The sequence below is a fragment of the Lontra canadensis genome, unplaced genomic scaffold (genome assembly GCF_010015895.1).
Source record: "Lontra canadensis isolate GAN:19392208 unplaced genomic scaffold, GSC_riverotter_1.0 scaffold14, whole genome shotgun sequence".
NCBI lineage: Eukaryota > Metazoa > Chordata > Mammalia > Carnivora > Mustelidae > Lontra > Lontra canadensis.
Window position 1 is genome coordinate 22,215,120 of NW_022631008.1, and position 12,465 is coordinate 22,227,584.

Here is a 12,465-nt window from a genome sequence, read left to right on the forward strand (position 1 = left end):
GTGAAAAATGCTATTGAGTTTTGATAGGTTTGCACTAAATGTATAGATTGGTTTGGGTAGTATAGACATTTTAACAATATTTGTTCTTCTAATCCATGAGCATGGAACTGCTTCCATTTCTTTATGTCATCTTGAATTTCTTTCACCAGTGCTTTATAGTTTTCATAGTACAGGTCTTTTACCTCTTTGGTTGAGTTTATTCCTAGATCTTTTACGGGTTTTGATGCAATTATAAATGGGACTGTTTTCTTAATTTCACTTTCTACTGCTTTATTATTTTTATATTATTATTAATATAATATTTATATATAATATAATATATATAATAATATAATAAATTATTATTATTTAGTATATAGAAATGCCACAGATTTTTGCACACTGATTTTGTATCCTATGACTTTACAGAATTCACTTTTCAGTTTTGGTGGATTTTTGGTGGTGTCTTTAGGGTTTTCTATATAGTGTCATGTCATGTCATTTGCAAATAGTAAGAGTTTGACTTCTTCCTTACCAATGTGGATGCCTTTTGTTTCTTTATGTTGTCTGATTGCTGTGGCGAGGACTTCCAGCACTCTGTTGAATAAAAGTGATGAGAATGGACATCTTTGTCTTGTTCCTGACCTTAGGGGAAAAGCTCTCAACTTTCAACCTTGAAGATGATGTTGGCTGTGGGTTATTCATATAAGGCCTTTATTATGTTGAGGTATGTTCCCTCTAGACCTACTTTGCAACGTATCTTGAATAGATATTATATTTAGTTGAATACTTTTTCTGCATCTGTTGAAATGATCATATGGGTTTTTATCCTTTCTCTTATTGATGCCACTTATCACATTGATTATTTTGTGAATATTGAACCACCCTTGTTTCCCAGGAATAAATCTCACTTGATTGTGGTCTATGATTTTTTTAATGTATTGGTGGAAAATGTTTGCTAATATTTTGTTAAGGATTTTTGCATCTATATTCATGAGAGATACTGGCCTGTAGCTCTCTTTTATTGTGGTGTCTTTATCTGGTTTTGGTATCAGGGTTATACTGGCCTCTTAGAACAAATTTGGAAGTTTTTACTCCTCTTCTATTTTTTGGAATAGTTTGAGAAGAAGTGGTGTTAACTCTTCCTTAAACGTTTGGTAGAATTTGCCTGTGAAGCTGTCTGGTCCTGGGCATTTGTTGTTGGGAGTTTTTTGATTACTGATTCTACTTCATTTCTAGTAATTTGTTTAAATTTTCTATTTCTTTCTGCTTAATGTTTCTAGGAATTTATTTCTTCTGAGTTGTCTAATGTGTTGGCACATAGGTTTTCATAATATTCTATATAATTATTTGTATTTTTGTGATGTTGGTTATTATTTCTCTTCTTTCATTAGTGATTGTATAGGATCCTTCTCTCTCTCTCTCTCTCTCTCTCTTTCTATGAGACTGGCCAGAGGTTTATAAATTTGGTTGTTCATTTCAAGAATCAGCTCCTGGCTTCAGTGATCTGTTCAGTGTGTGTGTGTTTTTTTTTTTTCCATTTCTATATAATTTATTTCTGCTCTAATCTTTGTTATCTCTTTCCTTTTCCTGGGTTTGAGTTTTGTTTATTCTTTTTCCAGCTCCTGTTGGTGTAGTGTAAGTTTAGGTTGTTTATTTGATATATATATATTTTGGCTTCTTGAGGTAGGCCTGTATTGCTATAAACTTCCCTCTTAGAACCACTTTTGCTGCATCCAAAGATCTTGGACCATCGTTTTTTCATTTTCATTTGTTTCTGTGTAATTTTTGGTTTCTTCTTTGATTTCTTAGTTGACCTATTCATTTTTTTCTTAGTAGCATGTTATTTAACCTCTATTTTTTTTGTGCTCATTCCAGGTTTTTTATTATGGTTGATTTCTATTTTCAGAGTGTTGTGGTCAGAAAAGATACATGGTAGGACTTTGATTTCTTTGAATTTGTTGAGACTTGTTTTGTGGCCTAATATGTGATCTATTCTGGAGAATGTTTCATGTGCACTTGAAAAGAATGTCTATTCTGCTGTTTTAGGATAGAATGTTCTGAATATGTCTGTTAACTCCATCTGGTCCCCTGTGTCATTTAAAGCCACTGTTTCCTGGTTGATTTTCTGTTCAGATAATCTGTCCATCAATGTAAGTGGGGCATTAAAGTCCCCTACTAGTATTATATCACTATCAATTATTTCCTTTATGTTTGTTATTAATTATTTTATGTACTTGGGTGTTCCTGTGTTCAGTGCGTAAATATTTATAATTGTTATATCGTCTTGTTGGGTTGCCCCCTTTATTATTACATAGCGTTGTCTCTTGTTACAGTTTTTGTTTTAAAGTATATTTTGTTTGATATAAGTATTGCTACCCTGGCTTTCTTTTGACTTTTGACCTGTGGGTGACTTTTGATCTGAAGTGAGTCTCTGTAAGCAGCACATAGATGGGTCTTACTTTTTTTTTTTTTAAGATTTTTTATTTATTCATTTGAGGGAGAGAGAGAGAGAGAGAGAGCACAAGCAGGGGGAGAGACAGAGAGTGAGGGAGAAGCAAATTCTCCACTGAGCTGGGAGCCTGACACAGGGCTCAATCCTAGGACCCTAGGATCGTGACCCAAGCCAAAGGCAGATGCTCAACCATCTGAGCCACCCAGGCACCCCGGGTCTTGCTTTTTTATCCACTTTGTTGCTCTATACTTTTTGATTGAAACATTTAGTCCATTTATACTCAAAGTGATTATTGATAAATATATATTTATTGCCATTTTGTTACTTGTTTTTTAGTTGTTTCTGTAGATTTTCTCTGATCCTTTCATCTCTTGCTCTTGTTCATGGCTTGTTGGCTTTCTTTAGTGATGTACTTAGATTCCTTTCTCTTTATTCTTTGCATATGTATTATGGGTTTCTGATTTGTGGTCACCATTAGGTTTATATATTAATTTTCTACATATTGTAGTCTATATTAACTAAACCCGTTCCTTACTCCTCTCCCCCATGTTTTAGGTATATGATGTCATATTTTACATTCTTTTGTTTATGAATCCCCTGACTGATTTTTATAGAAATACTTATTTTTACTGCTATTGTGTTTTTACTTTTCATACTCTTACTTACAGTCTTTTCTTTCCATTCAAAGAGTTCCCTTTGAGATTTCTTGGGGGGTTGATTTAGTGGTCATGAACTCCTTTAGTTTTGTTTGCCTGAGAAACTCTTTATCTCTCCTTCTATTCTGAATGATAACCTTGCTGGATAGAGGATTCTTGGTTTCAGATTTTTCCCTTTTAGCACTTTGAATATATCATGCCACTCCCTTCCAGCTTGCCAGGTTTCTGCTAATAGCCTTATGGGGTTTTCCTTGTATGTAACTGTCTTCTTTTCTTTTGCTACTTTAAAATTTTTTTCTTTATCACTACTTCTTGTCATTTTAATTACTATATGTCTTGGGTTGAAATTTGGGGGGCTCTCTGCCTCCTGCATCTGGATATCTATTTCCTTCCATAGATTAGGGAAGTTTTTAGTTCTTATTTCTTTAAATACATTTTCTGCCCTCCTTTCTGGCTCCTCTTCTTCTGAAATCCCTATATTGTGAATGTTATTATGCATGATAGAATTATTGAGTTCCCTAAGACTATTCTTAATTTGCATAATTTTCTCTCCTCTCTTTTGCTCAGCTTGGTTACTTTCTATTACTCTGCCTTCTGGGATGTTAACTGGTTCCTCTGCTTCCTCTAGCTTGTTATTTATTCTATCAAGTGTATTTTTAATTTCATTTATTGTGTTCTGGATTTCTGCTTTGTTCATTTTTTAATCATTGTGTCAAGGGTCTCACTGATGTCCTTTACTTCTCTCAGGTCCAGTAAGTATCTTTATGATCATTGCTTTAAATTCTCTATCAGACATATTACTTATATCCATTTTGCTCAGATCTCTTGCTGTGGTTTTGTCCTGGTTCTTTCATTTGGGACATATTTCTCTGTCTCCCCATTTTGTCTAACTCTCTGAGTCTATGTGTTAGGGAAGTCAGCTACTTCTTTTGCTCTTGACGATAACAGCCTTATGAGGAAGAAGTCCTGTAGTACCCTGCAGTGCTGTGTCCCCTGTCCCCTCCAGAGAATGCCTCCTATGTGTATTGTATGGGCTCTGCTATTGAGTCTTATTTTCTTTTCCCTTCCGTCCAGTTGTCTGCAGAGGCTCTCTTTGTCTATTGTGGGCAGTTGCCAGCAGAGGTGGGGAACATTTTAACAAAACATGGTGGTCTGCTTGCAAAATGAGACTTGTCCCTACAGCCGCCAGAACTGAGGTCCTACAAAGTGTATGGGTTGGGAGAAGATTTTTGGTGCTGGGTTGGTTCCCGCAGGGAAGGGAAATGGTGCCTGCCAACTCCTTTGTTCCTGGAGGGCTCACCCATGATCCCTGTCCCTCAGGACCATGATCTAAGATGAACAAATCACTCTACCTCTTGTCTTCCCCCAGTGTTTTTTAAACTGCTGGTTCTATGCCGTATCTTCACAGGCTGTTTCTTATGCTGTCTCGTTCAGGGTGGAGACTCCACTTCCGAATATCCTCCAAGGTTCTCCTAGAACCAAGCTTACCAATTGTTAAAATTCCAGGTTTAAGTCCCGCTTGTTGTAATAATTTTTGAAATTCGGCTCCTCTTGCCTTCAAAAGCAAGTGTTATGGAGATTTTTCCTCCCCATTTGTGGACTTCCCAGTGTGGAAGTCTATTTTCCCACCTTCTCCACCCTACCAGCTCCCTCCCCACCATGGTAGGCCAAGGTCTGTTTTGCTCTCAGACTGTGTCTTCACCCTTCCTACCTTCTTTGATGGGGTCTCTTCTTTACCTTTAGTTGAGGAGTTTGTTCTGTAAGTCTTTGGGTCATTTTCTGGGTTATTTACATTTATGTGAGTGTTATCTAGGTGTATCATGGGACAAAGAAAGCTTAGGGTCCTCCTACTTCGCCATCTTCCCATCTGACCTCCACAATCATTTTAATTATGGAAACATTAGAAGTGTTCCCTGGATAATCTCAAAAGAAGAATAAGCACCCACTATCACCACTCCATTCCACATTTTACTGAAGAAAATAAAACCATCAATTTTATATGATGTGATTCTTTACTTAAAAACAGAAAATCTGACAAAAATTATATTAAAATAATGAGGGTTGCTCACTGAGGCTGGACATATGATAAACAAGCAAAAGTCAATTGTATTTCTGGATTCAAGAACAAATAATTAGAAAAATTAATTTTAGAAAACCCACCAACAGTAGCAAAATAAAGTATAAAGTATCTGGGAATAATCTAAAAAATATGTGCAAGATCAGACCATAGAAAATTGGAATATTTTGCAGAAGATATAGAAGAAAAACTAAATAAATAGAAACATATCCCATGTTCATGAATTGCTATATTTAATATTAAAAAGATGTCAGTTGTCCATAAGTTGATTTATAGATACAATGCAACCACAGTTAAAATATCAATTATTTTATATATTTATTTTTGGTGAAACTGGACAAGCTAATGCTATAATTTATATGAAGGAGGTAAAGGGTAAAAATCCAAAATACTTCTGAAGAAGGAAGGAGAGTTTTTCCTATGAATAATATAAAGTTACAGTAATTGAAATGGTATGAAATATAAGTAGGAATAGAAAAATTGATCAATGAAGTAGAATAGAATAGCCAAAAAATAATTGCACAAATACATATCAAAATATGTGGCAGTGGTACTACAGTAGTGGGGAGTGGAGGAACAATTTAATAACAGAATAAATATTCAAGAGGAAAAAAGAAAAACTGTTTACTACCTCACTTCACTCCAAAATAAAATCCAAAAATAAATCAAACAAAAATATCCCAAAATAAGCTACAGAATGGTTAAAACTTATATTTCAAGAGCAAAAATTTTAAGACCTTTAAATATAATATAAATGAATATCTTTTTTATCTGGGGCTAGGAAAAAATTCCATAAACATGGCACATAAAAAGACCACCATAAAGAAGATAGTGATTAATTTGACTACACTGAAATAAAGAACTTCTAGACATCAGAAGACCCCTTACAGAGAATGAAAAGACATGACACCAACTGAGAAAAGATATTTGCTGCCCATAAAAATAACTTCCCTGTGGGTTGAAGATGAATAAACAACTCAAAGGGAACCAGGCAAAAGCATAAATCAGAATTTTATAGAAGTGGAAACACATATGGTTAATAAACACTCAGAGCCAAACAATACTATTACTAATCAGAGAAGCAAAATTCATGATTACAATGAATCATTATACACTTACTCAACTGGAAAAACATAAGAAATATGCCAGTGTTAAATACAGGAGAGGATAAAGTTCCTGTACAAAGGGAAGGCAAAGATGGTGGAGGAGTAGAGGACTCTCTTTCAACCAGTCCCCTAAATTGAGCTTGATATTTCCAGACCACTCTGAACACCCAAGAAATCAGTCTCAGATATAAGAAGATATATCTGGATCTCTACAAACAGAATATCTCTGGCTGTTGGTTTCAAGGTATGAAGTGGGGAGTTGTGATTCTGCAGGTGGATACTGGAAGATAAACAGAAAGTGGAGGGAGCCTCCAGGATCCTGCACCAACAGAGCACAAAAGCCTCTCACACTGGGGACTGGGCACAGACTTGCAGACTGGTAGCAGTGGAGAAAGGACTTTAGGGCAGCCCCCCAGACTGAAACCTGGAGCTGTAGGGGCATGCTTGCAAATTGGGGGCAGCTGGTGGTTTTAGAAACACAAAGGGCAGAAACGTACCTGGACCTGGAAGCAACAGCTGGGAGTGCTGATGTGGGGTGCACAATCCAGGATGCTGTGGTTTTCAGCAGCACAGACAAAAACAGAGGCAGTGTGGCCTGGAGGGCTCACTGGAGAACAGACTGTGATCTCTCTGTTCTGAGACAGAGGTTTGGACACGGTCACTTCTGCTCTGACCCAGGGAAAGCCCCCAGAGAACAAAAGGCCCCCAAAATTGGTTTTCACTGAGTCCAATTCCCCCCCAACAGGGGGCAGGGCAACTCTGTCCAAACGGGGTTGCCCGAGTAACAGTGTGGCAGACCTCTTCCCCAGAAGACAGGCTGGAAGAACAAGAGACTGACAACCCTAAGGTCCCTATAAAACAGGTGCATCTTGCTTTGGTGGTGGTCAATAATCTGGACTCTGTACATCCCTCAACCACCCCTCAACAGGATGACTAAGAGGAGGAATCCCTAACACAGGGAAAATTCAGAGACTGTGACCTCTGCCACAGAAATAATGGATATAGATATAAGCAAGATGTCAGAATCAGATTCAGGGTAACAGGGTATGCACACAATAGCTAGGATGAAGAAAACCATTAATGGTAACATAGATACTCTAAGCATAGAAATGAGAGTTGACTGGCAGAACTTAAAAATGCTATCGATGGGATCCAATCTAATCTAGATACTCTAACAGCTAGGGTAAATGAGGCGAAGAACAAATTAGGATCTAGAAGACAAACTGATAGAAAAGAAGGAACAGGAGGAGGCCTGGAACAAACAGCTTAAAATCCATGAGAACAGAATTAGAGAAATAAATGATGCCAAGAAACATTCCAATGTCAGAATTATTGGGATCCCTGGTGGGGGTGGGGGGGGTGGAGAGAGAAAGAGGACTAGAAGATATATTTGAGCAAATTGTAGCCAAGAACTTCCCTAATTTGGGGAATGAAACAAGCCATCGTGTCCTAGAGGCAGGAACCCTCCCAAGATCAAAGAGAATAGACCAATGCCTAGGCATGTAATAGTAAAACTTGCAAATTCTTAAAACCAAGGAAGACATCTTAAGGGCCATTAGGGGGAAGAGATTCCTTACGTACAGAGGGAGGAAAATCAGAATAATATCAGACCTTTCCACAGAGTGACCCAACTAGCCAGAAAAGAGCTGGCAAGACATATTTAGGGTACTAAATGAGAAGAACTTGCAGCCAAGAATGCTTTATCAGACAAGGTGTTATTTAGAATGGAGGGAGAGACAAAGAGCTTCCAAGACTGGCAAAAACTGAAAGAATGTGTGACCCCTAAGTTGACCTTGCAAGAAATATTGAAGGAGGTTTTATAAAAGTAGAAAGACCTCAAGAGTGATATAGAACAGAAATTTAGAGACAATCTATAGAAACAAAGACTTCACGGACAACATGACAACAATAAAATCATACCTTTCAATAATCACTCTCAACATGAATGGCCTATGAAATGGCATGAAATGACACAGGGTTGCATATTGGATTAAAGAAACAGGACCCATCCATATGCTATCTACAAGAGACTTATTTTGAACCTAAAGCTACATCCAGACTGAAAGTGAAGGGATAGAGAACCATCTTTTATGACAATGGACCTTAAAAGAAAGCTGGCATAGCAATTCTCACATCAGACAAATTAGATTTTAAGCTAAAGACTGTAGTTAGAGATACAGAAGGACACTATATCATTCTTAAAGGGTCTGTCCAACAAGAACATCTAACAATTATAAATATCTATGCCCCCAACATGGGAGCAGCCAACTATATAAGCCAACTGTTAACCAAAATAGACATATTGATAATAATACGTTAATAGTACGAGACCTCAAATTCCACTCACAGCAATAGACAGATCATCTAAACATAAAATCAACAAAGAAACAAGAGCTTTGAAGGACACACTGGACCAGATGGACCTCATAGATATATACAGACCATTCCATCCTAAAACAACAGAATACTCATTCTTCTTGAGCACATATGTAACTTTCTCCAGAATAGACCACATACTGGGTCACAAATCAGGTCTCAATTGATACCAAAAGATTGAGATTATACCCTGCATATTCTCAGACCACAGTGCTTTGAAACTGGAACTCAATCACAAGAAAAAGTCCAGAAGAAATTCATATACTTGGAAGCTAAAGACCATCTTGCTCAAGAATGTTTGGGTCAGAGCACCTGGGTGGCTCAATGGGTTAAGCCTCTGTCTTCGGCTCAGGTCAAGATCCCAGGTCCTGAGATCCAGGCCCGCATCGGGCTCTCTGCTCAACGGGGAGCCCACTTCTCCCTCTCTCTGCCTACTTGTGATCTCTCTATCAAATAAATAAAAAAATTAAAAAAAAAAAAAGAATGTTTAGGTCAACCAGGAAATCAAAGAAGAACTTAAACAATTCATGGAAACCAATGAGAATGAAAACACTTCTCTCCCAAACCTATGGGATATGGCAAAGGTAGTCCTAAGGGGATATACATAGCCATCCAAGCCTCACTCAAAAAAATAGAAAAATTCTGAATACATAAACTATCTTTACACCTTAAAGAACTGGAGAATCAACAACAAATTAAGCCCAACCCACACACAAGAAGGGAAATAATTAAGATTAGAGCAGAGATCAGTGAATTAGAAACCAGAAATATATCATGAAACTAGAAGCTGGTTCCTTGAACAAATTAAGAAGATCAATAAACCACAAGCCAGATTTATCCAAAAGAAAAGAGAAAGGACCCAAATTAATAAAATTATGAATGAAATGGGAAAGATCATGAATAACACCAAGGAAGTAGAAACAATTATCAGAAATTATTATCAACAGCTATATGCCAGTAAGTTAAGCAACCTAGAAGAAATGGATGCATTCCTGGAAATCTATAAACCACCAAGACTGAAAGAGGAAGAAATTGACAACCTGAATAGACAAATAACCAGTAATAAGATTGAAGCAGTGATCAAAAACCTCCCAAAAACCAAGTCCAGGACCTGATGGATTCTCTGGGGAATTCTACCAAACATTCAAAGAAGAAATAATGCCTATTCTCCTGAAGCTGTTTCAAAAAATAGAAACAGAAGGAAAACTTCCAGACTCTTTCTATAGGCCAGCAGTACCTTAATCCCCAAACCAGGCAAAGACCCCATGAAAAAGGAGAATTTCAGACCAATATCCCTGATGAATATGGATGTCAAAATTCTCAACAAGATCCTAGCTAATAGGATCCAACAGTACATTAAAAGGATTATCCACCACAAGCAGGTGGGATTTATCCCTGGGATGCAAGGGTGGCTCAACATTCACAAATTAATCAATGTGATAGAACACATTAATAAGAGGAGAGAGAAGAACCACATTATCCTCTCAATGCAGAAAAAAGCATTTGACAAAATATAGCATCCTTTCCTGATTAAAACTCTTCAGAATATAGGGATAGAGGGAACATTCCTCAATTTTGTAAAATCCATCTGTGTAAAACCCACAGCAAATATCAGTCTTAATGGGGAAAGACTGAGAGCCTTTCCCTTAAGATCAGGAACACGACAAGGATGCCCACTCCCATCACTATTGTTCAACATAGTACTAGAAGTCCTAGCAACAGCAATCAGACAACAACAACAACAACAAAAATAAAAGGTATTCAAATTGACAAAGAAGAAGTCAAACTCTCTCTCTTCACAGATGACATGATACTTTATGTGGAAAACCCAAAAGACTGTACCCCAAATTACTAGAACTCATAGTTCTAGTAATTCAGTAATGTGGCAGGATACAAATTCAGTAATGTGGCAGGATACAAAATCATTGCATAGAAATCAGTTGCTTTCTTATACACTAATAATGTAATGGTAGAAAGAGAAATTAGAGAATTGATTCCATTTACAATAGCACCAAAAACCATAAGATACCTTGGAATAAACCTAACCAAAGAGGTAAAGTATCTATACTCTAGGAACTACAGAACACTCATGAAAGAAATCAAAGAAGACACAAAAAGATGGGAAAATATTCCATGCTCATGGATTGGAAGAATAAACATTGTTAAAACGTTTATGCTGCCCAGAGCAATCTATACTTTCAAAGCATCCTGAACAAAATACCAATGGCATTTTTCAAAGTGGTAGAACAAACAACCCTAAAATTTGTATGGAACCAGAAAAGATCCCGAATCACCAAAGTAATGTTGAAAAAGAAAAAACAAAGCTGGGGACATCACATTGTCTGATTTCAAGCTATATTACAAAGCTGTAATCACCAAGACAGCATGGTACTGGAAGAAAAACAGACACATACACCAATGGAACAGAATAGAGAGCCCAGATATGGACCCTCAAGCTGTGGTCAAATAATCTTCGACAAAGCAGGAAAAAATATACTGTGGAAAAAAGACAGTCTCTTCAATAAATGGTGCTGGGAAAATTGGACAGCTATACACAGAAGAATAAAACTCAACCATTCTCTTACACCATACACAATATAAACTCTAAATGAATGAAAGACCTCAATGTGAGATAGGAATCCATCAAAATCCTAGATGATAACATAGGCAATAACCTTTTCAACATCGGCCACAGCATCTTCTTTTAAGACATGTCTCCAAAAGCAAGGGAAACAAAAGTAAAAATGAATTTTGGGGACTTCATCAAGATAAAAACTTCTGCACAGCAAAGGAAACAGTCAACAAAACAAGAGGCAATCCACAGAATGGGAGAAGATATTTGCAAATGACACTACAGACAAAGGACTAATATCCAAGATCTATAAAGAATTTCTCAAACTCAACACTCAAAAAACAAATAATCAAGTCAAAAATTGGGCAGAAAACATAAACAGACACTTCTACAAAGAAGACATACAAATGGCTAACAGACACATGAAAAAATATTCATCATCATTAGCCATCAGAAAATTTCAAATCAAAACCACATTGAAATACTACCTTACACCAGTCAGAATGGCAAAAATTGACAAGGCAAGAAACAACAAATGTTGGAAAGGCTGTGGAGAAAGGAGAACCCTCTTATACTCTTGGTGGGAATGCAAGCTGGTACAGCCATTTTGGAAAACAGTGTGGTGGTTCCTCAAAAGGTTAAAAATAGAGCTATCCTATGACCCAGCAATAGCACTACTGGGTATTTACCCCAAAGATACAGAGGTAGTGAAAAGCCATATGCACCCCAATATTCATAGAAGCAATGTCCACAATAGCCAAACTGTGGAAAGAGCTGAGATGCCCTTCAACAGATGAATGGATAAAGAAGATGTGGTCCATATATACAGTGGAATATTACTCAGCCATTAGAAAGGATGAATACCCAACTTTTGCATCAACATAGCTGGGACTGGAAGAGATTATTGCTAAGTGAAATAAGTCAAGCAGATAAAGTCAATTATCATATGGTTTCACTTATTTGTGAAACATAAGGAATAGCATGGAGGACATTAGGAGAAGGAAAGGAAAAATGAAGGTGGGGAAATCAGAGAGGGAGACGAACCATGAGAAACTAGGGACTCCAAGAAACAAACTGAGTGTTTTTTGTGGGGGCAGGGGAGATGGGTTAGCCTGGTGATCGGTATTAAGGAGGGCACATATTGCATGGAACACTGGGTGTTATACGCAAACAATGAATCATGGAACACTATATCAAAAACTAATGATGTACTGTATGGTGACTAAAATAATGTAATTAAAAAA